Source organism: Eupeodes corollae, chromosome 2 (genome assembly GCF_945859685.1).
Source record: "Eupeodes corollae chromosome 2, idEupCoro1.1, whole genome shotgun sequence".
Classification (NCBI taxonomy): domain Eukaryota; kingdom Metazoa; phylum Arthropoda; class Insecta; order Diptera; family Syrphidae; genus Eupeodes; species Eupeodes corollae.
In genome coordinates, this window is record NC_079148.1 from 127,895,532 (window position 1) to 127,922,881 (window position 27,350).

At 30.1% G+C, this 27,350-nt stretch overlaps 1 protein-coding gene across 1 annotated transcript in view; it reads left to right on the forward strand.

Moving 5' to 3' along the window:
• The window catches only part of LOC129944090 (adipose-secreted signaling protein homolog), an 85,330-nt gene that overhangs the window by 633 nt on the left and 57,347 nt on the right, over positions 1-27,350 (forward strand). The gene's annotated exons all lie outside the window — the stretch shown is intronic.

The following is a 27,350-nucleotide window of genomic DNA, read 5'->3' on the forward strand; positions in this document are numbered from 1 at the left end:
ATAACTTTGTACAGCGTGTGCAACATCACGTCTTCATATACATAAATCTCGGGATGCTTAAATTTAGGTATTTCAAGAATGTCAGTTATGTTCATAGTTGGATGAATTTAAAATTGATGTTTTTTCTTTAAATTTAAAAGACGTATAGTTTTTGGAATTGGTAGTTTTTGGCTGTGAACCAAGTCATATTCACTTTGGGCTTGTAAATAGGAGTGAGTAGGTAGATATGTATAGCAAGTATATGCAATCATAAAAATGAGATTTCTTACAACGTTAGAATGGAGAACTGGATAAGCCGGGCGGAGAAGAATACAAAGGACAATATTGTGTATTTCTTAAATTATAAATGACATAAAAAGAGAGCCGGAAGGACATTTCAGGTTTCGAGGCCTTGTTGCGAAAATTGAAGAATGTGAGCCTTATTAAAAAATCTTATGGGGAAAGGAATAGAAAAAATACCGGTTATTTTATAAACCTACATACTCGTATATGTATATCCGAAAAAAAAACTAACTTTTTTGAATTTTTTAACTTCTTTATGGGTATCCCTATTCATTTTGCTGTGTGCTACATTTTAGGAAATGATTTTGAAAATGGTTAGATATTTTCTATTTAAAAGAATACAAAAAAAAAATTAGTGAACAATTCAAAATTAATAATTTTAAATGCAATTATGTTACATTTAACCTTCATTAACTCATAATTAATTATAATATGATTTATTCAAGCTTAAATGTACCTTTATACCTAGAAAAAGTTTTGCCGTTTTCCTCTTTGAAACCAAGACCTATAAATACATTTTGTGGCACGATTTTGTTTAATTTTTGCTCAAATTTTTGTTCTTAGTTTGGGTTCTTTCAATACAAAAAAATGTGTATTGCTTCAAACCCCCATAGAACCGTTGTTTTGTTTAATTTAAAAAAGATATGATTATTTTTTTTAAATTTGATCCTATCTTGAAAATGGGTCATTTTATATCTCAATATACAGGAAATATTTTTAAACAGACTTTATTGGATACATGAGCGAGATCTTGCAAACCAGTCGTGTTTTTTATTTCTTCTCTGTTTGTAATTGTTTTTTTGTCTTCAGTTAGGTATACTCTAATGTTCTTTTGGAATTTATTTTTTGTTTTCAATATGAAAAGATATTCTCGAGTTTTCCAAAAAAAAAGACAAAAGTTTTGTTGATGTACTGAAATAATTGTATTATGATTACAACAACTGGTAGAAGAAGGTAGTGAAAATTGTATTAGTCAGCTTGTAGCCAAAGTCAATCGGAAAGACCATTAAGACTGTACCAAAGTTGTGACAGATGTGTTCAAAGGTGTCAAAACAAAAAATGACGCCAAGTCAACCTATTTGCAAAATTAAGTCACCTCCATTTATTTAAAAGGCCTTTCTCGGTGTATAAATGGAAAAATATAGTCCTTGAAGAACCCCTAGATAGATAGCTTTAAAGTTTTGACCCAAATTGACTGAAAAAATTAACTTTAGGCTCAAAAATAAACAATATTTAACTTAAAGTAATTGGTATTTTTTTTTTTAATATTTTGAAAGTTTTGGTAGATACAAACTATTAAAAAAAATGAGGCTGGGATGCGACCCACACTGATAACATCCCATCCCGTCTGTCGATTTGTCTTGCTTAAAAGTTTGTCTATATGTACTCGTATCAGTTTTTACCAAATTTGCGTACTATTTTCTGTAGATTTTATTTTTTATGAAAAACGGACTGTTGGATTTTTATATAAAAATTACTGAATATCGAAAACAATATTTTCTCGGAAATAAAATAAGTTTCAAGCCAATATTTGTAACTTTTGAAAAGCTATTTGAGTCGAAAGTAAATTTTTAATAAGTTTTAGTATTGTTTTTTTTTTTAGAGTTTTATTTAAAAAAAAAATAAAAACAATATTTTTTATAAGATAAAATTATTTTGAAGCCAATATTTCAAACTTTTGAAAAGATATTTGAGTCGAATATCAATTTTTACCAACTTTTGTTAATTTTTTTTCGGTTTTTATTTTTTTACTCAAAAACTGTCCTTTCGATTTTTTTCAAAATTTTACTGAATGTTAACAACAATGTTTTTTAAAAAATGAAAGTAATTAAAGCCAATATCTACAATTTTTAAAAAGATATTTGAGTTGAAAATCAATTTTTAAAAACTTTTATACATTTTTTTTAGCATTTTATTTTTTGTAAAAAAACTGTCGATTCGATTTTTCTCAAAATTTGTCCTAATGTTGAAAACAATATTTCTTATAAGCAAAAATTAGTTAGAAGCTATTATTTAAAAGTTTTGAAAAGATATTTGAGTCGAAAATCATTTTTTGCCAACTTTGAATGAAACAGTGAATTCCATTGTTTTAAAAATTTTACTGAATGTTGACAACAATATTTTTTTTAAAAATCAAAGCCAATATCTCAAAGTTTTGAAAAGATATTTGAGTCAAAAACAATTTTTTTACCAACTTTTATTAATTTTTTAGGTTTTTATTTTTTGTAAGAAAACTGAATTCGATTTTTCTCAACATTTTTCAGAATGTTGAAAACAATATTTCTTATAAGATAAAATAAGTTTGAACCCTAAATTTCAAGTTTTTCAAAAGATATCTGAATCGATATTCAATTTTCACCAACTTTGAGTAATGTTTTTTTAGATTTTTATTTTTTATAAGAAAAACTGTCGATTCGATTTTTCTCAAAATTGTACCAGATTTCAAAAACATTATTCTTCGTTGCACAAAATTGTTTTGGAGATGAAATCATATTTGAGTCGTAAAATTTTGGAGGTGAAAAATTTTTTTTCAGATTTTTTGATTTATAAAAAAACCGTTAAATGGATTTTTTTTTTGAAAAAATATATTTCTTTAATATCACGTTTCAATATATTATATAAAATTTAATTCAAGTTTCTAGCGTTTTTGGTTCGTAAGATATTTAGGGTTAACCAAAATTTTCACCTTTTTTTTTCAAACTGCTATGGTAAAAAACCACCCACGCAATTTTCTTGAGAACCCTTTCTGCATCTTTTTGCCTTATTATCTGTATAACAAAATGTATTTGAATCGATAACTCTTCTGGTTCTTGAGCTATTTAAGACGAAAAAAACGTCGAGAACACACACGCACGCACAGACATCTTCCTAAAAATCTTTTATTCCGACTCTAGGGACCTTTAAACGTCGAGAAATGTCAAAATTTTCAATTTGACAAATCGGACCCACTAAACTGGAAAGGGATTATTCTTTTCTTTTTAATTACAATAATGGAGAGAAATCAAAATCACTATTACAAAATATTAATAGAGTAAGTGCTGAAAATGTGGCATACGTGGTTAATATGACCTATAACGGTATTTCTCAAACCGGAAGCCAGAGCGAAAACAAAAAATGCTGCATTACGAATACGTTCAAACCAGTTAAGGCTCAGTCTTTCGTGCTTAATGTGGCGCGACGACGGTTGTAGAAGATATACGGGGTACTTTTTTTTTTAATTTGGTTGTAATTTTTTGGTAAGTTTTTTTAAGTGTTTTAACATTAAACTTTAAGTTTAATTGGTAACTTCTTTTTTAAATTAGATTGTGTTTAATATTTTCTTAACATGGGTGACATATAATGCCCACCCTGGGCCATAATAATTTTTTTTAATATGATTTATGAAGTTGCTTTAAGTTTTTGTTTTTAACCTTTTGTCATGTTTCTTTTCTTAGTTAAAGTTTTTTAAAAGCTAAATTAAAAATGTTTTTATAGACTGCTTAAAAAAATGTTAAGGGTCGGCCATATTTGCCGCACTTACTCTTAACAATAATTTCCTTATGTATGCTCTATTCAAGTTCAAAACGCATTAAGCTTTTTATGGGACTGTGCAACCTTCCATAGGTTTTATAAATAGCATTTTTGCGTTAAGAGGCATTATAGAGATTACATAACTTTATTCAGGCCCTATACAGCGTTTTTAAATAAGACTGTAACTGTATAACTATAACTATAAATTATAATTTTTTTGAGTTCAAACGCATTTTTTTCAAAACTACTTTTTTAAAGTTGGCATGATTGATAACTCAAAAAGTTCTTAACCGATTCTTATCAAATTTTAACTCAAGTTTTTTTTTTAAGTAACAGCTTATAGATAAACTAAAAAAAAAACAGAAGTTGCACATTTTTGAGCTAAAAGTCATAGGAGGCGTGCCGATTTACAATTGCTTGAATTTTATTTTGTTATTAGTTCAGCTAGAAGTTAGTAAAACCATTGAATATATGTATGTATACGTGATAGTAGTACCATAGAACAGACATTTTTGTTGAAGACTTCTACCACCTAAATGACGCTGCCTGTAGGAAAATTTAAAATGAAACTTAAGAGAGGTACAGCTTAAGATAATTACTTATGTACAACACCCACACCTGACAGTATGTTTTTTTCGCTTAGTTTTTAAAAATTCCCAAAATTTACCCTCTCTTATTTGGCGAAATGCTTCTAGTGAGTTCCTCTTTCCAAGCTACCAAATTCACGTACCTATTAGTATTGGCTTAGTCCATCTATGTATATATTGATTTTTTTTGGGTAACAATACAAAATCAATACCCTATGCATATAGGTTAAACCACAGCCACCACGATTATTTCACAAGGAGGCCATCCCATATATGTTCCCGGAATTAACCAGGGGGCTACAACATACCCCTTGTTACCACATCTACAGTGGTGTATTAATGTAAGTCTTTGATGAAGTGATATCTAGGGAAGATAACCCTAGAAGTGGTCGCCCGGCTTCAATTTACATCATTCCTAAGAATGATTTTTGCTTCCACTTCAGACTTATTTTAATCTTATATGAAATACCGATGACAATAGCCATTCGATTTGTATATTTACTGATTTGTATCGTTCTTTTTACAATTTTTATCAGTAAGTCAGCCTTTAACCCAGAGGCAGGACAGAGAAGATTTTATAGGCGATGTTAAGTAGGCTGATTCCTCTATAGTTGGTGCAGTCCTTTTTTTCAGGATCGGGCAAACAATACTGAGGTTTTATTCATCGTGCATGCTTGATTCCCACCATATCTTACAGATAAGTTGGTGCATGCTCCTAACCAACTTATCTCCAGCTGCTTTAAAGAGCTCGGCATTCAAGCTATCCGCTCCAGCGGCTTTATTAGACTGCAGCTTAGATTTGGCAATCTTTACTTAGTCTAAGTCGAGAGGGCGGAATTGTTGGCTTTCTTCGTCTATATTGAATAGGTCATCCTGCTTGACAGCTGAATTCGGTTCGTCGTCGCCGTTATACAGTCTGCAGAAGTGGACCTTCCATATTCTCAGCATTGACTGCCGTTCCACTATGATGTTTCCACTTTCGTCTTTGCAGCCTTCGGTTCTATGTAGGTTTATGTACCTGTGAATTTCGTTTTACCTGTTCATAAAACTTTCGAACTTCATTCCTGCTTTTAAAACTCTCAACATCTTCGCCGCACGCTTCTCATGTCCGTTCTTTTTCCTTCTGAAAAGTCGGTGTTCCTCTAGCCTCTTCTGCTTATAGAGTTCATGAGCAGCTCTCATCCTTTTATGCAGCGCCGCTTTGCGTGTCTGTTGTTTGGCTGTATTTGCTTGCCGACATTTCTTATCAAACCAGGGGTTCCTTGTTGGGTCTGGAAACCCGAAGTGTTACCTTGGCTAAAACTTTTTTTTTTACTAAAAATAAAAACTTAAAAAAAAATTAACAAAAGTTGGTAAAAATTAAATTTCGACTCAAACATCTTTTCAAAAACCTTAGATTATGGCTTCCAACTAATTTTCAATTATAAGAAATATTGTTTTAAACATTCGAAAAATTTTCAGAAAAATCTAAAACAATAAATAATATAATAATATATAATAAAAAAAAAACAATACTAAAACTTAGTAAACTTTACTTTAGACTATTTCTTCTTCAATTTTTTTTTATTTCACATAAAATATTGTTTTCGATATAAAAAACCAACGGTCCGTTTTTTCATAAAAAAAATTCAATCTTCAAAAAATAGCACGCAATTTTGGTAAAAATTGGAGTTCGGTTCTTAATACATACCTCTCAAATTAATTTCATTCATCCAATTTGTAAAAATTTTAAAAATGCTACTAAAATTGGTAAAAATTTGTTTTCGACTAAAAATCTATTTAATAAAACTAAACTATTTCTTTATGTGGAAAATATTGTTAGTAATTTTAAATTTTTTACGTTAACTGAAAACTTTTTTAACCCAACTCGAAAACCTACAGACTTTTAAGCAAGAAAAATCGAGAAGTTATCAGTGTGGGTCGCATCCCAGCCTCTTTTTGTATTAGCATTTCAGCATTTGCTTGAAAGAACGATAACTACCTGAATCTAATGGGTACGTTCAAAGCAATTAATATAACTTTTCAATTTAGTAACAAAAGTCAAATTTTCTGTGTTATACACAATCTAATAAAAAAGATTCCAAAGAATACTTTTTCTATTGCCTGTAATAAATATCTGCCATGTCAGTTTTCATGTAAACGTCTCAGACAAATCATGGAAATAACTCATATTACAATATACAATGGAAGAATTTATATTTAATTTCTTGAAATAAATCTACATACAATATGAATTTAAAATTGTCCATAAATACAAAACAATATAAAAATTCCTTAATCACAAAACAACCACAAAATCGTGTCCATAAAATTATCAATCAAACTTTGTTTATTTATTTTTAAATTTTATCGATAATCTTAAAAAAACAACTACATAATTACGAAGGAAAAAAACTATAGAATTGAATTTGATTAGTACCTAAATTAAAAACATTTAAAATCACATGATTGTTAATTATACTATTATTATTCGCATTGTTCTTCTTTTTTTTAACGAAGATAATAGTTGTGGAATATGAGCCGCTACTAATTAATTGCTGACAAAACTGGATACAATTATTTTGCAAAAAAAAACAACATAAAGACTGTTCAATGGCCGCAGCCGTTGCGTGACTTAACATTTACATTGTTGGGGTAATCTGATTATTTGTATTTTCTTCAAATTCAAATATAGCAGGCAGCTACAAGTATCAGCTTACGATTTTATTTATATTGAACTCTAAATAAACAAGACAAGTGAATCATTTAGAAATAATTACGTTTTTTCTGATGAATTCTAAATAGGGTTGAGATTGTATCATACAAAATTGCGCCACCACATTTCAGAGCAAATAACTTAAAACTTTTAAGGAAAATAAAAAAGAAATCGTTCAACGAATCAAAATGTTGTTTAATTTGTATTTGGAAGTAAAAAATGCCAACAAGTTAAATAAGAAATGTATTTGATATGAAAAAGTTACTTTGAGAAAGCTTCAGTATTTCCATTCAAGAACATTCGGGAACTATTAATGCTCCACCACCAAATCGCAAAGAATCAAGCCCTTATGACTTTTAACTTTTTTTAATTTCATCAGAACGAAGGATACATCGTGTAGGTGCAAAATATTTTGGATAAAAACGTAAGACTTTCAGTTTTTGAGTGAATGTAAAAATCAAATTAAATGTTCTTTTTCTTTCTATTTTTTAGACGTTCGTTAAGTTATTCCTGAAATGTCTTAATTGTGTTGAAACAATCAACTTGTTTAAATTAAAAACTAATAAAACTTATGGTGGGCGTTTTAATATGATTATATGCTTGGAACTTAAAAGCAATCTACATTCCCATCCTCGCAAAGTTACGACATGATGTTCTTGTTCATCTTCCATCAGAGCTTTATAAATGCAATTAAAATCACTGATTGCCTCCCGAGTGTTTTGTTTCTACAAATGTATTTTATGGATTTTTTCTGGTGTTTTGTTGAAAAATGCGAAACAATTTCTACCGCAGTCTCGCAGTCCCGTTCATCGTCGTCGTAGTCGTTTAACGTTATATTTATAAATATAGTATGTATATTTATAAACGTGTAAATACATACAAAAAATACAAAAGAACACTCTAGTTTCCTATATTCCTTCGATAACTACTCGTATCTCATGATATTTTACGAGTTCGCGGCAAATGTGCCATTATTTAGAGTTTACACTCTAACATGGATTGTGTTTGCGTGCCAGATTGTACCTATAGCCCTTAGTCATTGATAACATTGAAACCACTTATGTGTAGGTTCAACCGATATCAAGAAAACGATTAAAGGAAAGGATAGGATGGTAGAACCGTAAATGAAATATGTTCATAACTACCTTTGGAAAACTATTATATCATATCTACTACATACCTACCGTTATAATGTTATCTGAGATTTTAAACCTTTAACTATACGAGTACACACAACAACGCGAGACTCCCCCATCGCATTAGCATCGGCATCGGTATTGGTATCGGCATCGATTGGACTCAGGAGGAAAAATCAATAAAAATACTTGATCATTAAAAATAAATGCAATCAATGGGTGGTGGCGGTGGTAGCGGGCGGTGGTATGATGATAATGCTTAATCAATATTCATGAGTTTGGCACAGAAGGTATCTAGCATAGCTTTGTATATAATGTAGTGTAGGCTACCTCTTACAAAATTTCTACTCCAAAGACGGTACGATACGGTACGGTATACACCACAGCATAAATTCAAAACAAAATTACAAAGAAGAAAAAGTTTTGTTCTTCTTTTGGTTTTTTGTTTAAATAGGTTAAGCTATGCGCTTGTTGAAAAGCAAAGACTTTATATCCACTTGCTTCGCTCTGTTTGGGTTGGAAAATGCAAAATTTTAAATTTGATCACGTCTTTATAAATTAAATCAATGCTATCATAAATAATATTATAACTTCAGATATTTAATTGGACAGGTTTTATCCTTTTAAATTAATTTTTGAAATCCAAGTGTGTGTACTTATGTTGCGATGTTGGAATTTCTTAAGGCTTGGAATTTTATATGTACAACATCCTTAAGTGTAGTTTATCGTGTGTTTGTATCTTAGAGGAAGAAAAATGTGAACGTTGGCACATTCTACCAGAAATTCATTTTGAGAAGACCACAACAATGTGTCTGTGTCTGTTTTGCTACAATCAACTGCGGCATTATACTTAGCATACCTAACTCTCTTGCAAAAAGGCCTACCTACCAGGCGAGCAAGGAATTTGAATATGATACGAATTAAACACTTCAAAGCAATAATCTTTGCCATGGAATGAACACTTACAAGAGGAAACTTTTTACATATGTATGTTTGTACGTAAGAGCTAAGAACAAGAGAAGAAGATGAAGGTATCTGTGGAGGGCCTGAAAAATTTGCATTTCATTTTAAAAATCTGCAAAAAGGATACCAGCTTAGAGGAATATTTTAGGTTCACATATTCAAACGGAGATTCCTTGAGGCATGTTTAAAGTTCATGCATACATTCAACCTTGATTGGTGGTGATGTTCATTCAACAAGAAATAATAATTATTTCAGAAAAAGGAATAAGGCAGGGCAGGCTAGGTGTACGTCAAGTTGGTTTTAAAGAGAATTATATTTTCGTAAAACCAAGTTGATGGACAACGACCATGAAATAAGATAGACTACACGAATAAAGTCATCTAACAAATTTAGAGGACTTACACTTTGATCCAAATTGTAAATGAAATAGCTTTTTGGAATCGATTTTTCTCTAACCGCTCATCTGGTTTTGAACAACTTTTTTTTATGAGTTAAAATGTAACTAGCCTCGTGTGCTTTATATACAAAAGTGAAAATAAAAAAATATCTTTAATTGTTTTGCCCAGAGCATTACTACTTGTGTCTGAGTACGAATGTATTTTTCGTTTATGAACATTGTACACGCCCAGACTTAATGACCTTTGCTCTTAATGAGATTGGCATATAAAACAACATAAAAAAAAATAAAAACAAAAATTATGACAAACGAAAAGTTTCCAACAAAAAACCCTTCAGGGCAAAGAACACATGAAAGTACCTATATGTTCTTTGCTCTTAAACTTGAACAACCTACAATAAAATCCGAGATACTCGTTAAGATATAAATAAAATTTCTGTCAGAAATTTTTGCAAAACAAAAATATATTTTGCCTAAAAATTACTAATGGTGATGGTTGTGTCGGATGGTGTATCAGGGATTACAAACTTGTGATGTTATTATTTCACAACACAAAAGGTGTCTTTTTTGGTTTTTGTGTCAATTATAAGATTGTAAAGGTTTAATTAAAATTAATTAAAAGTTAGGTAGAAAAACAAAGATATAAATAAAAAGTGATTGATACCATCGTATTCTACTTTCGAAGATATAAATAAAATAGCTACAAAGTAGAAATTTTAGTATTTTAATATTGTTTTGATAAAAATATTGTTCTAGACCTCTTTTTAATTTTGTTGTCTTCATATGTATATGTATGTAGTTATGTACATATTTTTATATCAAACAACAACTTGAAACAACAAAACGTGGATATGCATGGAAATTTCAATCTTTGAAAAATATATGCGTGAACATGAATTTTTTTATTATTTACTTAGTGCTTGACGGAGTATAACAATTTAATTTCATATACGAAGCCTCACGTGTCCATTTCATATAACTTTGAGAGTAGAGAAGTATACTTTTGAATAAATTTGAAGAGAATTTATTGTAAACAAAAGAATTCTTGAAGGCGGCAAAATAGAATTGCTAATTTATCAGATAAAAGAACTATAAGAAAGGAGAAGTGAACAAAGCTTAACAACGAGTGGGAATACAAAATGAAGTGGTGTCAAATTTAAATTGGCGACTTTTGTGAAGATGAGATGAGTCACTCTTGAGTTTCACATTTTGTTGCCTTTTCAAACACTTTTAAAGCACATGTTTCTGTTCTTGACGTTATTTCTGCGAAATATGCAAAATTAGATTCTATAGGGCCATTTATTGATTGGTTTTTAAAGTAATAAAGTATCGATACATTTTTTAAAGTTTTGACTTTGCTTTAAAGTATGAATAAAAATATTACTGGGGAAGATTTTCAGCGAGTCTTTTAGTGTAATGTTAAACCACTTTCGCGCAAATTTGGGCGTTATCTCGGTTATAATTTAAGTAAAGCTCAGAGATTATTCTTTTGGACTATTTTAGCTCGACAGAAAAAATCTAACAGTACTAAATGGCATCATATTGATGACCATGTGACGTGACCAAAATGTTAAATTACATGACTAGAAAACTTGTCACTCAATAACTAATAAATAGAACTGTTTTGCTGGCATTTTTTTCCGTCTTCTTGGTAAAGAAAATCGGTACGACACGCTCGACTCCTGCCGTGAAATTGCACTATATTAGAATATATTCACTTTTTATATAACTTGATTATGAGGTTTTCCATGGGTAAATTTATAGGGTTTTCCATGAGTTAGATTTCTGTCAAAAATTGTTTTTTTTTTTGTGGTGCATTAACTTTGTTTGCATCTTTTATTCTGACTGCTGAAAATTGTATAAGTATTAGTGTAAAGAGAAAATCCAAATCTGCAAATTTAATCTTAAATCAAAAATAAATCAATTTGTGTTTTGACAGATCTAGATCAAAAATAAATTGATTTATCTTACCCATGGAAAACCTTATTAGATTTCCCTCAAAAGTTAATGTTTTTTGACACGGAACACAATTGGAATTGTTTCTTTTTTACATTGTATTAGTGTAACTTCGTATACGTGTTAACAAGTGGGGTAAGCATAAGCCTATTACAGGCTTAATATTTTTTCAAAGTTGTATTGGCATTGGTGCAAAGAGAGGTAAATCTTCCAAAATTCCAGATTTGTTCTTAAAACAAAAATAGATCAATTTAATTTTTTTCCATGGAATGCAAACAGAGATCTAAAAAAACTTTTGTTTTGTTGGAAAATCTATCAATATCTATCAATAGTATAGTAAGATTTTACACGAATAACAAAAAGATAAAGATAAAAGATAAATTAGAATCTTACTACGGATGTGTTTTTGACATTTATACGAGTCTCGAATGGATCTTATGTGATTTCGTTCTCAAATGTTGGTACGATTGATATTGCATTTGTATCTCGATGGCTGTGTTCGTTGAGTAGTTGTGCATTTTGAATCATGTGTTTTCCATTGGAAAAAAAATCAATCTGTAACAGTTGATATAATTTTGTTAATAAAAAAGAACTAAATGGCTTATTTCGCAAGAGAAAACAATAGAAAAGATAATTAAGTTTTTCTATTATTCCACCAAGGGTTTATCTGAGTTTAGATTAAATAAATCTTTTTGGTTCCACAGCACAAGAAGATTTAAAAATGATTAAGTTTGACAGCACTTTCTAAAATGCAAATTGTGTTTCGATGCTTCTTATGAAGTGCAAGTGATTTGCAACAAATAAGAATATGCTCCCTATTGCATGTGCAATTTTTAACTTCCCATAGGAAGTTATTGTAATGGGTCCGATTTGTCAAATTGAAAATATTGACATTTCTCGACGTTTCAAGGTCCCTAGAGTCGAAATAAAAGATTTTTAGAAAGATGCCTGTGCGTGCGTGTGTACGTACGTTTGTACGTCCGTACGTTCGCGACGTTTTTTTCATCGTCCATAGCTCAAGAACCAGAAGAGATATCGACTTCAAATAAATTTTGTTATACAGATAATAAGGCAGAAAGATGCAGAAAGGGCTCTTAAGAAAATTGCGTATGTGGTTTTTTTACCATAGCAGTTTGAAAAAAAGGTGAACATTTTGGTTAACCCTAAATATCTTACGAACCAAAAACGCTAGAGACTTGAATTAAATTTTATATAATATATTGTAACGTGATACCAAACAAGTATATTTTTTGAAAAAAATCAATATAACGGTTTTTTTATAAATCAATAAAACTGAAAAAAAAAATTTGTCACCTCCAAAATTTTACGACTGAAATATGATTTCATCTCTAAAACAATTTTGTGCAACGAAAAATAATGTTTTTGACATCTGATAAAATTTTGAGAAAAATCTAATTGACAGTTTTTTTTACAAGAAATAAAAACCTAACAAAATATGTATAAAAGTTGGTAAACGACTCAAATATCTCTTCAAAAATTTTAAATATTGGCTTCAAACTAATTTTATCTTATAAGAAATATTGTTTTCAACATTTGGTAAATTTAAAAAAAAAATCGAATTGACAGTTTTTTTTACAAAAAATAAAACTCTAAAAAAAACAATACTAAAACTTGGTAAAAATCTACTTTCGGCTCAAATAGCTTTACAAAAATTAAAAATATTGGCTTCAAACTTATTTTATTTCACAGAAAATATTGTTTTCAATATTCAGTAATTTTTGTATAAAAATCCAACAGTCCGTTTTTTCATAAAAAATAAAATCTACAAAAAATAGTGCGCAAATTTGGTAAAAATACATTTAGACAAACTTTTAAGCAAGACAAATCGACAGACGGGATGGGTCGCTTCCCAGCCTCTTTTTTTCAATTTGATTAAAACAAAACAACACAAACATGCAAATAAACAGACCTTAATGCATTATCTGTAAAACCAACTCCTCCACAAAGATTTGTCTTCACAAAATTTGACTTGACTCCGATCCCCGACCGGAATCGAGTCGAATCAAGCTCATTTCAACTCGATTCAGGTATATAAAGCATTGAGGCGAGCTCGCTTCAAAACCACATGTTAATGTCTACGAACAAACCCCCTCCTTGATGCAATTGTTAAATGAACATTTTTATAGAATCTCAATTTCCAGATGTTTTCTTACCATTTCTTTTTGAAAAATGTCCATTTTATTAGTTTTAGTTAGTTTTTTTTGCTGAAGTCAATTTTAACTTTTCATTTTCACAAAACTTTCTTCTATTTGTGTTGTTTTAAATTATTTAAATTATTATTCTGACATGTCTTCTTTCAGTTGTACCAATTTTTAAATACAAAAATCTGGCTACTGCCGATGGATATACTATTTATAGAATGCCAAAAAACACGGGTATTGTAATGCGTTGTTCGTTTTTTAAGCGATTCATTATTCTAAGTAGCAAACATTCAACTTATATTATGACACTCAAATAACAGCATAATTTGAAAGATGTTAAATGCCAGCACTAAGAACATCAAACCGCAAAATTCCAATAGCTTTGTGAGTGCAAAATTACACGACAAATGTGGACCATCCTGAACTGTCAAATTAATGAAAAATAAAAATATAAAAAACAGGAAACATTTGTGTTTTGAAAATTATATTCATACTTAAATGCTTACAGCAGATTGTGAAACGTCAAAATCAGTGTCCGCTAACTTTGTAGCCGAAATTTTTACAGTACGTGCGTTGGAGGGAAAATTTTAACTGATTTTGTAGTTGCACTTAGCCAATCAAAAAGGCTTGACTACGTAGTTACAAGCTTAAGCGCCAGTTATAGCTAACATTGGTTTTCATCATTGAAAACAAACATTGGAATTTTTTTGCCAGGTCATTCATAGCTATCATTAAAAATTTCTGTCATTGAAAAAAAATTCCTGATTGGAATCCACCTAAAAATGTTTACTGTCTGAAATATGTCATTAGAATTGTGTGAAATTGGAAAACAAATCAGTGGAACGATTCGTTTTATTTTTGAACATAAAAGTATCAGCTGTTCAGAAAAATGAATTTCCGTCCGGAAAATAGATAAACGCATTTTTAGGGAAAAATAAATGCTCAATTACCCTTTTTTTCTGTGATTTCTGATCGATCAGTATATAATTTTTATTTCTAATCCAGGGAAGCACCGTCAAACATCGATTCAAAAATTTTTCCGGATCCGGATTTCAATGATAGGAATATAGTGAATGCCCCCAATGATTGTAAATGAAGTCCGTTATGTTATTTAAACCTGCCCATAAATAGCAGACATTCAACGAACATTAGGTATGACACTTTAAATGACAGCTGCTGACAGGTGTTAAAATCAATGTCACTGAACCTCCAAAATCAAAGTCAAGTTTGAGATATTTGGGATGGAAATGGGCAGGTTCAGACAACATAAGGGACTTCATTTGTAGTCGACAGCATTCTTTGAACGTACATTTTGACTAAGGCAACTAGTTACTTTTTCAGGTGTCATTCATTTCAAACTCGAAACCTTACTTCAGAAACTTCTACCTTATGTTGATTGTGCAAAAACTATGAAAATCATTATTGTCAACAGAAAACTCCTCAGAAATATAACTTATTCGTTTTCCAATTTGACAAGGAACATTTTCACACAAAACATTAAATGCAGTTTTGCATAAAATTAATAATTCATAGAGTAAAAAAGTTCAGCTCTCAGTTACTTGAAAAATCAAGATTAGCTGTCATTTTGACATAAGTGCACTTGACCTGATAGTGAGGGGGAGATTTTGCTTGACTAAATTTCCAGTCAACTTTCCAATAAAATTGCCTTAATCGGAAAGCAATTTTTTGGCAGGTGGCCAATCAGATACTTGAAACTTGCCTTACTTTCAAGTCTCTTACGTCGTCTGAACCTGCCCAATGCCAAAAGTATGTTTATGGATTAGGAACCTTATACATTTTTCCTCAATTCCGTTGTTGGTGGTTTTGTAATTTTATTCCAGAAATACCCATTTTTTTCAACCTAAATATGTTTCCGAATCATTAAATAACAAGACATTTAATTATACACCCGCATTTAATTTGAGTGTTTTTGATTGGTAACATTTAATTTGACGAAGTAGATTCATTAAGAACACGTTCCGAACATAACAATCCTTGCTTTTTCTTAATTAATGCTTTTGTATGATGACATTGGAGAAAATAATTCTTCTTAACGAGAACAGACAAAGATGCTTAACTTTAATGGTAAAGTTTGTTTTCTCCATTTTTTGTTTGTTTCTTTTTCTTGATGCTCAATTTGTTTCTGATTGCAAATAAATACGAAAAAGAAATTGGGTAGAGTTCCTCTGTTATGTATTCAAATTTTGATACGAAAAGTTTTGTTACACAGACAAAATAATTTAGGCTTGCCATTTGAAAGTTGAAACTAAATTGACTTGGGTTGTGTAATTTTCGATTGCTTGATTCGGAGAAATTTAATTATTTTTCTCATGAATGATGATTTGGGATGAAAGTTCTTGACGCAGTAGGCTTTTATTATAAACACAAAACTTCTCACAAAATGACCAAGCCTTTTGTATCTTTTTTGTTAACGATGGAATACAAGATTCGATTATTAGAAATTATCACAAAAACGTAAAAAGACGGCAATTTTCAAGTGTGTCGAGCTCATTAGAGTTCTCTAAAATTAGCACCAGCAGTGTTTTAAAATTGGATAAAACAAATTGAAATGCTAATTTTGTTTGTATCCTATCAATTCACACGCCTTAAAGAATCCAAAAAGAAATATTCAAAATTAATTTAAACTTATCAAATAGAAATAAATTCAATTTACTTAGCACTATTATGTTTGTATACGTTAAATAAAATTATCGATTGATAGGTATTGTACAATCTGATTTAAATTTTGTATTTATTTAATGTTTATTTATTTTCATTTTTATTTCAAAAGAAGATAACATCAATGAAATTGTGAATTGTGCTTCAATTCAATTATCATTGTATTCAAATATATTGCATCATGATTCATGTGACAATTCAAAAATGGGACAAAAAAGATTTATTGTATGGATACTAAAAATACCACCCAGAGAAGAAACGGATGTTTTGGAATTATTTTTAGAGCAATTTATAGTCTGTTTTGGAAATTGTTATTGTTATAGTGCGGAAAAATAAAAATGACGTCTTCTCGCTATACTACAAATACCGCTTTAGTTGGAAAAATCAAAACCACCAGACATCAGATTCAGAAGTGTTGAAATTGAAAAATAATAATCTTTCATTTTTAAATGTTTAGGAAATCATTTATGGTGTTTTAAGTAAAATTATTCAGAGTTGTTGCCAAGTTAAATTAATTTTTCTAGGTCATTTATTCCATAGGGTATATTCTATTTTTATCTTAATTCAAATCTGGGAGAATTTATAGTAAACATAATACTTGCGAAGACATTTTTTTAAAAGTACAGTTACTCTCAAAACTGAGCGTACACCAGCAAAGAAAAAAAAAACTATTTTGCTGTTTTAGATTTTGTAAAATGTTGTTTTTGGTACTTTTTTTTCAATGTTTTTTTTTTCATTATTTTATGTTAAATAAACGAGAGAAAAAACAACAAAAACAATTAACAAAACATAATAAAAATTAAAAAACTAAAAAATCATCAATGCATGGCACAAGATTAAGCGTACACTTGGAATTCAAAGCACACAAAAATATTAATTAGTGGTCAAATTTAAATTTTAATATTTTGTAGGGCCACCTTAAGCCATAATCACAACTTATAGTCGCCGCGGCATTGATTCAACAATTTTTTTAGTAAAAGACGGGGATATGTTTTCCCAAAATTTGGTTGGGTTGGAATTCAGCAACCCTCGCTTTATTTTTTCCTACAAATTTTTGATGGGATTGAGGTCCGGTGACTCAAGACGTTTTCGCTAATTAATTTTGGAAATAAGAGGTTTTTTTCCGAGCAACTCTGCCGTTAAAATCATTCTTCAGAAGAACGCTACGAATTGTTTCGGTTGAAACTTGTCTTTCAATAAGTGTTCGCCATTTCTGCCGCCAAGTTTGGTATAATCGTTTTGGGGTTTACTTTGAATTTTCTTAAAATTGCTCGTTAGTCTTGCTAGGAAAAGATTTGTGTGTGTTCTCTTTCAGGTTTGTTTAGGGTCGTACCTTTATACTGATATTTGTAAAGTATTTTTTGGACCTTTGAATGTGTTCGGCCAAACATTTCGCCAATTTTACCTAAAAATCTATTATTTAAATGTAGTTCTAAAATGAATTATCTTCTAGCAATGTCGGTTTATTTTCTTTTCTCTGCCATTTCCACAAAAAATTAGGAAGTGAATATTGAAGCGAAAATTATTTCTGTGACGAACATTGGTTTTAAATACAATTTAAAAAACAAGTAAATATAGCAGTAGATTTTTTCAACTTCCCATAGGAAGTTATTGTAATGGGTCCGATTTGTCAAATTGAAAATTTTGACATTTCTCGACGTTTCAAGGTCCCTAGAGTCGAAATAAAAGATTTTTCGAAAGATGTCTGTGCGTGCGGGTGTACGTACGTTCGTACGTCCGTACGTTCGCGACGTTTTTTTCGTCGTCCATAGCTCAAGAACCAGAAAGATGCAGAAAGGGCTCTCAAGAAAATTGCGTGGGTGGTTTTTTTCCCATACCCGTTTGAAAAAAAGGTGAAAATTTTGGTTAACCCTAAATATCTTACGAACCAAAAACGCTAGAGACTTGAATAAAGTTTTATATAATATATTGTAACGTGATATCAAAGAAATATATTTTTTGAAAAAATCCATATAACGGTTTTTTTATAAATCAAAAAAACTGAAAAAAAAATTTGTCACCTCCAAAATTTTACGACTAAAATATGATTTCATTTCCAAAACAATTTTGTGCAACGAAAAATAATGCTTTTGACATCTGATAAACTTTTGAGAAAAATCCAATTGACATTTTATTTTTATAAAAAAATAAAAATCTAAAAAAAAACAGTACTCAAAGTTGGTAAAAATTGAATATCGATTCAAATATCTTTTCAAAAACTTGAAATTTAGGCTTTAAACTTATTTTATCTAATAAGAAATATTGTTTTCCACATTCTGAAAAATGTTGAGAAAAATCGAATTGACAGTTTTCTTACAAAAATAAAAACCGAACAAAAATTAACAAAAGTTGGTAAAAAATATCTTTTCAAAAATTTGAGATAATTACTTCTTATTAATTTTTACTTATAAGAAATATTTATTTTAACATTAGGACAAATTTTGAGAAAAATCGAATTGACAGTTTTTTACAAAAAATAAAACTCTAAAAAAAACAAAACTAAAACTTAGTAAAAATTTACTTTCGACTCAAATAGATTTTCAAAAATTAAAAATATTGGCTTCAAACTTATTTTATTTCACGGATAATATTGTTTTTGATATTCAGTTATTTTTATACAAAAATCCAACAGTCCGTTTTTTCATAAAAAATAAAATCTACAAAAAATAGTACGCTGCAAAATTGGGAAAAATTGATACGAGTACATATAGACAAATTTAAGCAAGACAAATCGACATACAGGATGGAAAGTTATCAGAGTGGGTCGCATCCCAGCCTCTTTTTGAAACTTGATTTAAGAAGACATAAATACAAAGTATACGCTTAATTTTGTGCGATGAAATGTTCAGATAATGAATTTTTTTTTAAATATAACCTTTTGTTTTTTGTTTAAGTTATTTTTTTATATATTCGTAAGAAAAACAATAATAAAAATAGAAATTAAAAAGAATTTTCCAAAAACATTGCATCGTAAATATGAAAAGTAACAAATAATTAACTCTTAATTGAGTGTCCGCTCAATTTTGGGAGCAACTGTACATACATTAATTTTAAAAATTATATTTTTGAAAAATCAATGAGTTTTGAACAATATTTTTCGGACACTGGATGTTTTAATTACGGTTCATCTGATTTTGGTTAAATTTTGTATGCAGTGTCTTTTAAAAGATTAAAATAATTTTGTTTTGAAATATCAACATTTATTTACTTGAAATTTATTAATTAAGTCCTTGAAAGTCTTTTTTTACACCATAAACCCAATTTTTTTATGTTTTCTTTGTGCGTCACAAGCGACGACGTAACGAGAGTAATGACATTTTACACTGGCAATGATTTTGCGTAATTAACTTCTTTCGTAATCTAACCTATTCCATCAAAGCTAAAAATAAATTCACCCTATATATAAACTTTTGCAGAAATCCTTTAGACTGTGAAGCGTATTTTTCATGCAATTTCGTTCTACCGAAATAAAAATTAATGAGAAAGTGATGATGATGACCAACCCAACTCCAAACAGATTGATGATCTTGTGTGCGCTTCTTAGAAATATTTGTGTGTTTATTCAAATTTAAATGTAAACAATTTTTTTTTTGTTTTTAAATTTATTTATTTTAGACGAAAATTTAATTTTAAATTAATTTTTTGTTTTGTTTTGGCAGACGAAAAGATCTTTGCCCCTTTGGATTAAGCATTATAATCAGAATTTTTAATTAGGTGCTAATAGCAATAAAAAGTGCGTCTTAAAAAATATACGAACAGTAATGAAGAATCAATTCCCATAGTAATTTATATATTTTTCGTTTTCTTTGGGATTAAATTATTCGTAATTGATTTTATCTCAAAATAAACCTCCTGTAAATATAAATCCGTGAATTAATATCTTCCTTTTTAAGAAACTTAAATTAAGCTAAATAAGCCGTATAAAAATGTGGCAATTATTATCAAATAACCACAATACCTACGTCCTACATAAATTAATTATCTATTCGTGGTTTCAAAAATTACTACGAAGTTTATACCAATTAACAGGGGGAGGGAGGAGGTGACTTTTTATGTCTAATTTATCATCTCTTTATTGAAAGTCTTCTTTAGAAAAGATTACTGGCCATAAAAACCACATCTTTATCTTTGTACAATCAACTACAATACAGAATTCTTTACCCTCCCCCCTCGCTCAATCAACGTCCCATATCATATTTTACCTATATTTCTTAAACAAACAAAATCTTCCATCGAGTTCCTTATAAAGGGTGGCTTATAAGTAATAATGAGATATGGTGGAAGGTCAAGTTTTGGTATTGTAACAGAATTTGATAACGTATCTTTACCACATCCTGATCGTTTTCCAGTTACGGTTGTTTTAATGATACTTTCAAAAAAAACATCTCCTTTTAGTCAGTTTCCATTTGAGATTTAAATCAAAACCTATTTTACACATTAATTATTTAAAGTAAAAGGTGTGTGATTTTCTATCTAGCAATACTTTTTTTTAAGTTGGTCTTTTTGACAGCTGTCACTTGATTTATTTAGTTTGAATTGACGTTTCATAACGATTGGACTTAACTCTTGACAGCCTTTTGTTTGCTTGAAGCAACAAAACAATCAGTTTCTTGAAGGAAACTAAGCAAATAAGTTCAAGAAGGCTATTGACACCTTGGAAGTGAATACTCGACTCGTTATTGCTAGCGTATGACCCCAATTGCCAACAAGAGTGGTCTTAAATTAAGGATCTCGTCTGGAATTCATTCGAGGCAGAATCGGTTACTCTAGTACCCGTGGGGTGGTGGTTAATGTGTAGGGCTGTCACACCAGAGGTCTTGGGCTCAATCCCTGCCTGTGCCACCTTAATAAAAAAAAAGGTTTCACGTTAACTGTTTCTTGCGAGGAATTGACAGATTCTCCAAGAGTAAATCTTGTCATGAAAAATGCTTTCTCAAATTAGCCGTTCGGATTTGGCTTAAAACTGTAAGTCCGCTTCATCCCTGACAACTTTCCCCGCACACGGGAATGGTTGAGAGTTGTCAGTCACTAGGCACTAGTCCTCAATGCACTTTTGCGCTACCTAATTTATTTTCTTAGCCGCGGCGGCCATTTGTCCGAAATCATTTTTGAAACAAAATAGTAAACTCTTATCCTTTTGATTTTGATTACAAAATTATGCTAGATGTCCCATTACTTATAGGACACCCTGTATATCACATTATACTAAAAAGTGCGAGTCAATAACTAAAGGAAGGAAAAAAAAGCCAATACTGATGATGTAGGTGGCTAAGAATACTGTACAACGAGTACATACCACCATTTTGCTATCAGAAAATCTTTTACTGAACAAAGAATCTTTATGCTGGTATATAGTCTTTAATGCTACATCTTTATAGTTTCCATGGTCACTGATTCAATAAAAATACAGTTTGATTGTATCTTAAACATCAGCTGCCGGATAGAAGCAGCAGTCTTCGTAAAGGAGAAACTGACAATCTAACGGTACACTCCATTTAGGACAAGACAGAAAAAAAAATCTCTTCCACCCGTTTGTTGACACAAAGATTTCTTCTCTTATTTTTCTTGTCAAAAGAGTACTCCTATTCAACGTTTGCATATACAGCTATGGCCACATAAATAGGAACACTTGGTTTAAAAAGTTAAATTGTTGGTAGTATTTTGAATCTAGGATTGATTTCAAGAGTATGACAAATATACCCTATATCAATGGGTGGTGCAAAACACTATACCTACTTAAAAACATCTTGAAGTCATTTCAGCAGTGCTTACTTACTTACTTTACTTAGGTCCTCAGACCTGTTAAGTCCGTTGGGAACCCCTTAAGGAGCATAGGGCCTCTACTACGCGCCATCGTGTACGGTTTACGGAGATGTGTTTCAGCTCCCTTAAACTCTCTTGCCTAGTGACGCTGATTCCGCATAGACTGCCCTGCGCCATGTGCTTCTCGGTCGTCCAGCACTTCTTCTTTCTTGTATGAGCGTATTACATTGCATTGCTTGGCCTGCAATGCAGTCGTTACCTTTTCGAAGCGAATGTTCAATCCTTTGCCACTCACGGCTTCGTATTATGGATTCTATAGGTTCCTCACCTGTTCTATGAAGGACCTCATTTGATATACCGTTTGGCCAGAAAATCCTTAGGGTGTTACGAAGACATCTATTCACGAAGGTTTGCAGCTTTCTTGTAATGGCTGAAGTAACCTTACAAGTACTGCACCCATAAAGAAGCATAGATCAGACATTTGTGCGAATCAGTCGTAGCTTAGTTCTTAAGCTCATAGAGTTATTCCTCCAAATTTTTGACAGCATACCGGACGCCGCTTTTTCTTTGACGATGTGGCAGATAACGCCTTGTTAGGTTCCGCCTTCGATGGAAACGATACTTCCAAGGTATTGAAAGCTCTCAATTTCTTCCAGCGGTTGCGAGAAAATATTTATTTGAAAAAAATGGTCGGGTTCTGAGGCTGATCATTTTTGTTTTGCTGGATTTAATTTTTAATTTTTCATACTTGTTATCATTTAATGGAGATCCATGATCCTATGAGAGAGTAAGCAAACATCGTGCTTTAAGTAGGATGTCAAAGTCCATTGGATCCTTCCGCTTGACAGAACTGAGCGCAGTACATCGCTTATCACCAACAAAAACAATATTGGCGACAGAATACAGCCCTGTCTGACTCCGCTACGGATTTTAAAATCATCTGACAACCTACCATCGTGCAGAACGTGACACTTGAATCCATCATATGTTGCTTTAATAGTAGCAATTAGTTTTTCTGGAATGCCTCTCCTCCGTAAAGCTAATCAGATATGCGCTCCATATGGTGCGTTCCAGTATGACTTTTGCTACTAGTTTGGCAACGGAAGGTAGAACGCGTCGTAGTAGTTACTTATTCATAAGTGGGGAAGGGTACTATAATTTAGGCGACTATGAGAGCGGGGGGTCTATCTCCCCCGTTTTTCAAAAACTATGCATAATTTAAACTTGATTTTAAAACTGTCTAATAGAAATAATAATACAATGTTGGCTTTAAAAAAATGTAAAATACTTAATTTTAAGTAACCATTTTTTATTTTTTTAAATGCCCCTTCCGACTAACTAAGGGTGGGGGATGAGCCCCTTTTTTAATAGAAAAAATGCCTGTTTTTCGCTGTTCTAAAAAAATCGTTACAATATCTTTCAGCAGTGCTAAGTAGTGACTTATCCATAAGTGGGGGAGAGTACGATTAGTCAGGCAACAAAGTTTAATGACGGATTTTTATAAAACAGTTAAAAACAAGAACGGGTCTATCTCCCCCGTTTAGGCTTTAGGGGCAATTAAAAAAAAAACATGTTCGTTAAATGTAAACAAAAAAGTTAAAAAATCATGGTAATACGTGTACTTACTACTAAGTTCTAAATATTTTTTTAAAGCAAACACTTTTGTCTATAAGTTTGTTTTTATATTAAGTTAAAACTATGCATAGTTTTTAAGAAAAAAAATGGTTTTAAACTCAACATTTGGGCAAAAAAAGGAAACAATAAGATTTAAAGTATAATTTTTTAAAACCTTAAGATTATCTACTATTGTTTTTTAAGAATTCATTGCTCTTATGTGTTTTTGATCAAAAACTGAAAACTAGATGATTTTATGTCTCTCAGTTTTTTAGGAAATTGAAAATAACCACAACTACTATATTAATTAAATAATTATAAAATAAAGTTATTTATAAACTTATGTTTTGAAATATTGAAATTACAAAATGTTTTTAAAACTTTTTGTTACTCAAATTTAAGTTTAGAATTAAATTTTTCAAAAACTATGCATAGTCTTAACTTGATTTTAAAATTAGCTAATAGAACTGTTGGCTTTTAAAGGCCGTATAATTCTTAATGGTAAGTAATCATTTTTTTTTTAAATGATTATTTAAATGGGTGGGAGATAGACCCCCTTCTTCGATAGTAAAAAATGCTTCTTTTTAACTTTTCTCAATTAGTTAGAATATCTTTTCGCCTGAGTTATCGTACTCTTACCCATAAGTGATTTTACTTAATGCCATGAAAATGATTGGACTCTCAAAGAATCCTGAAAATGTCCCTTTTAATAACTTAGCAACTTTAATAATAAAATCTGAAGTTAATCTATTTGTTCCATCAACAAATCTTTTGCAAGATTTTAACAACGCTTTTATATTATCTCATTATGGGAATCGGGAACCATTATATTGAGCACAAGATTAAAGAAAAGAAGACATAAACCTTCAAAACAAAACGTATTTTTAGAAAATAGTCATTGAAATGGGGTACTCAACTTCTAAAAAAATATGTCACTACGGAGTAGACTGTAAGAAAAATAGAATTAATTTTATTAAATTAAAAGAAAGGTTATTCTTCAAAAATATATATGTATATCGAATATTATATATCTAAAGACATAATTACCAAAACTTTTGGATTGTTTCTATTATTTTAGCCATAGCTGTACAGACATCTAATTTTGTAATGTCATGTCTATCTATGCCAATAACTCAAAATTCAAACACCATAATAGACCTTTATTGACTGTTGTGGTAACTTATTTCCAATAAAAGCTTTGAAAATAAATCATCAATGTACTTAGAATAAAATAAAAAACTGGTTTATGATTAATGACTCAATGAACTTCAATCACAATTGGGTCAAATAAATTATAGAAATTGTTTAAATCAATTAAATACGTTATTCATATCATAACGAATATTGTATTAAATATTAAATAAATCATAAATGTATTCAATGTATGTCATTCAGTTAAATAAAGTTCTATACAATTACAGAAATAACAGCTGATTCATACATTTCTAACGAATATAATATCTAGACATTAGGAGTGTTAAATTTATCTTATCTTTCTTAAGAATGATGAAGCTTATCGTTCTAAAAGTAAAAAATTACAAACAACAATTTAATTGTCTGATAAATTAAATTAAACCAACCTATTTTTAGGTTAGGCAAAATAAGGAGAGATTTGTTAATTTACAAAAGATGATACTGAGACGCTTCTCAAGTTTTTTTTTTGTTGTTGGTGCTAGAGGAATATCTTAATCAACCTATCGTGGAAATTTCATTGAAACTTTTTGTCCCCACAGGAAAATAAAGTTTCAATCACAATTGGGTCAAATAAATTATAGAAATTGTTTAAATCAATTAAATACGTTATTCATATCATAACGAATATTGTATTAAATATTAAATAAATCATAAATGTATTCAATGTATGTCATTCAGTTAAATAAAGTTCTATACAATTACAGAAATAACAGCTGATTCATACATTTCTAACGAATATAATATCTAGACATTAGGAGTGTTAAATTTATCTTATCTTTCTTAAGAATGATGAAGCTTATCGTTCTAAAAGTAAAAAATTACAAACAACAATTTAATTGTCTGATAAATTAAATTAAACCAACCTATTTTTAGGTTAGGCAAAATAAGGAGAGATTTGTTAATTTACAAAAGATGATACTGAGACGCTTCTCAAGTTTTTTTTTTGTTGTTGGTGCTAGAGGAATATCTTAATCAACCTATCGTGGAAATTTCATTGAAACTTTTTGTCCCCACAGGAAAATAAAGTTTTTCATCGAAAATCCCTTGAATAATTTTTTTGCATGAAAAAGGTCATATAAAGTTAAGAATTACAGAAAATACTTTGGAAATAATTCTGACAGCAGAAAAATGTTTGAAATGAAGACGAAAAAAAGTTATAATTTTATGACGGATTAACTGTTATTCAATCATTAAAATTAATAAAAGAAGTTTTTTGTAAATGGATTTTATCAGGAAAGATTTTCGAGAATTTAAACAACGCTTGGAACAGATAAAATGTAAGGAATGGAAAATTAGCTCCAATTGAAAACTAGAAACTTTGGTTTGAAATTGAATTAAACTGTTAAAGGGGATTGCTCATTTTATAAGGAACATCCGGCCCGGAGTGTACACCAATGAATTTGGTATCAAATTAAAGGTTGTTCTAAGCCGGATATATCTGCAAAAATATTTTGACGATAACTCATGGGAGATCCGAGATATTTGAGATTAACAGTTCGGAATGTCCAACCATTAAAAATCAGCTCTTTTTCGACATAAATGCTAATATCTTTGGATACAGAAAAGTTAGAAAAATCAAAAAGGTATTAAAATAAAGGTGTCAAAAATATATTTTTAATGAAACTAAAAAATTTTTTTGTATGATTTATATATTTTGAGTTATTTTTAATCAAACCTTTGAATAACAGCATTTTTAGGCAAACTTTTGTACAATAATATCTTTTAAAATTCAATGATGATATTAATTTGGCACCAATAAGTGGCTAAGTTCACAACCTTTATTTTCATATATAATTTGAACTTATTTTGTTTAGCTATTGAACCTATCAATTGAAACAAGCGCGATCTTATTACGGGGAGCATATCCGAAATGATGGCTCATATCTTATAGAAATAAACATGGACCCAACCAGCAGTCTCCCAGAAGGTTTACCCTCTACAAGATATGCTAAATTATTACGTGGTAGGATTCAGAGCAGGCATATAAGCCGGAGAGTATATTTTGTTAAGATTTTATATAATAATAATCAACAGGGTAGAAAAGCGATTGAACAATATTATTGCAATTGCCTAGTAGGTCGAAGAACGGTTGGATGCTGAGCTCATGTTATGACCATAATATGGTTTTTAAGTTGGGCAAGATATGAGAGTAATTTAAGACCCCCTTCTCAATTTTTAAACAACCTTTTAGTGACCTATGATTCAGATTAGAATTATGTTTTGCTAAACCCATTGCCATTAAAATTATTTATTTTTCTTTAAATTATTATTTAGTTTGTAATTATTTATTATTTTTCTTTGAATTAATTAAATTTTGTTTTGTCGATATTGTGATAACAACTTCTTTTTTTATTCTAATATTTCCACCACTTCAGTAAGAATTATTTATTTTTTGTTTTAATTTTTCCACT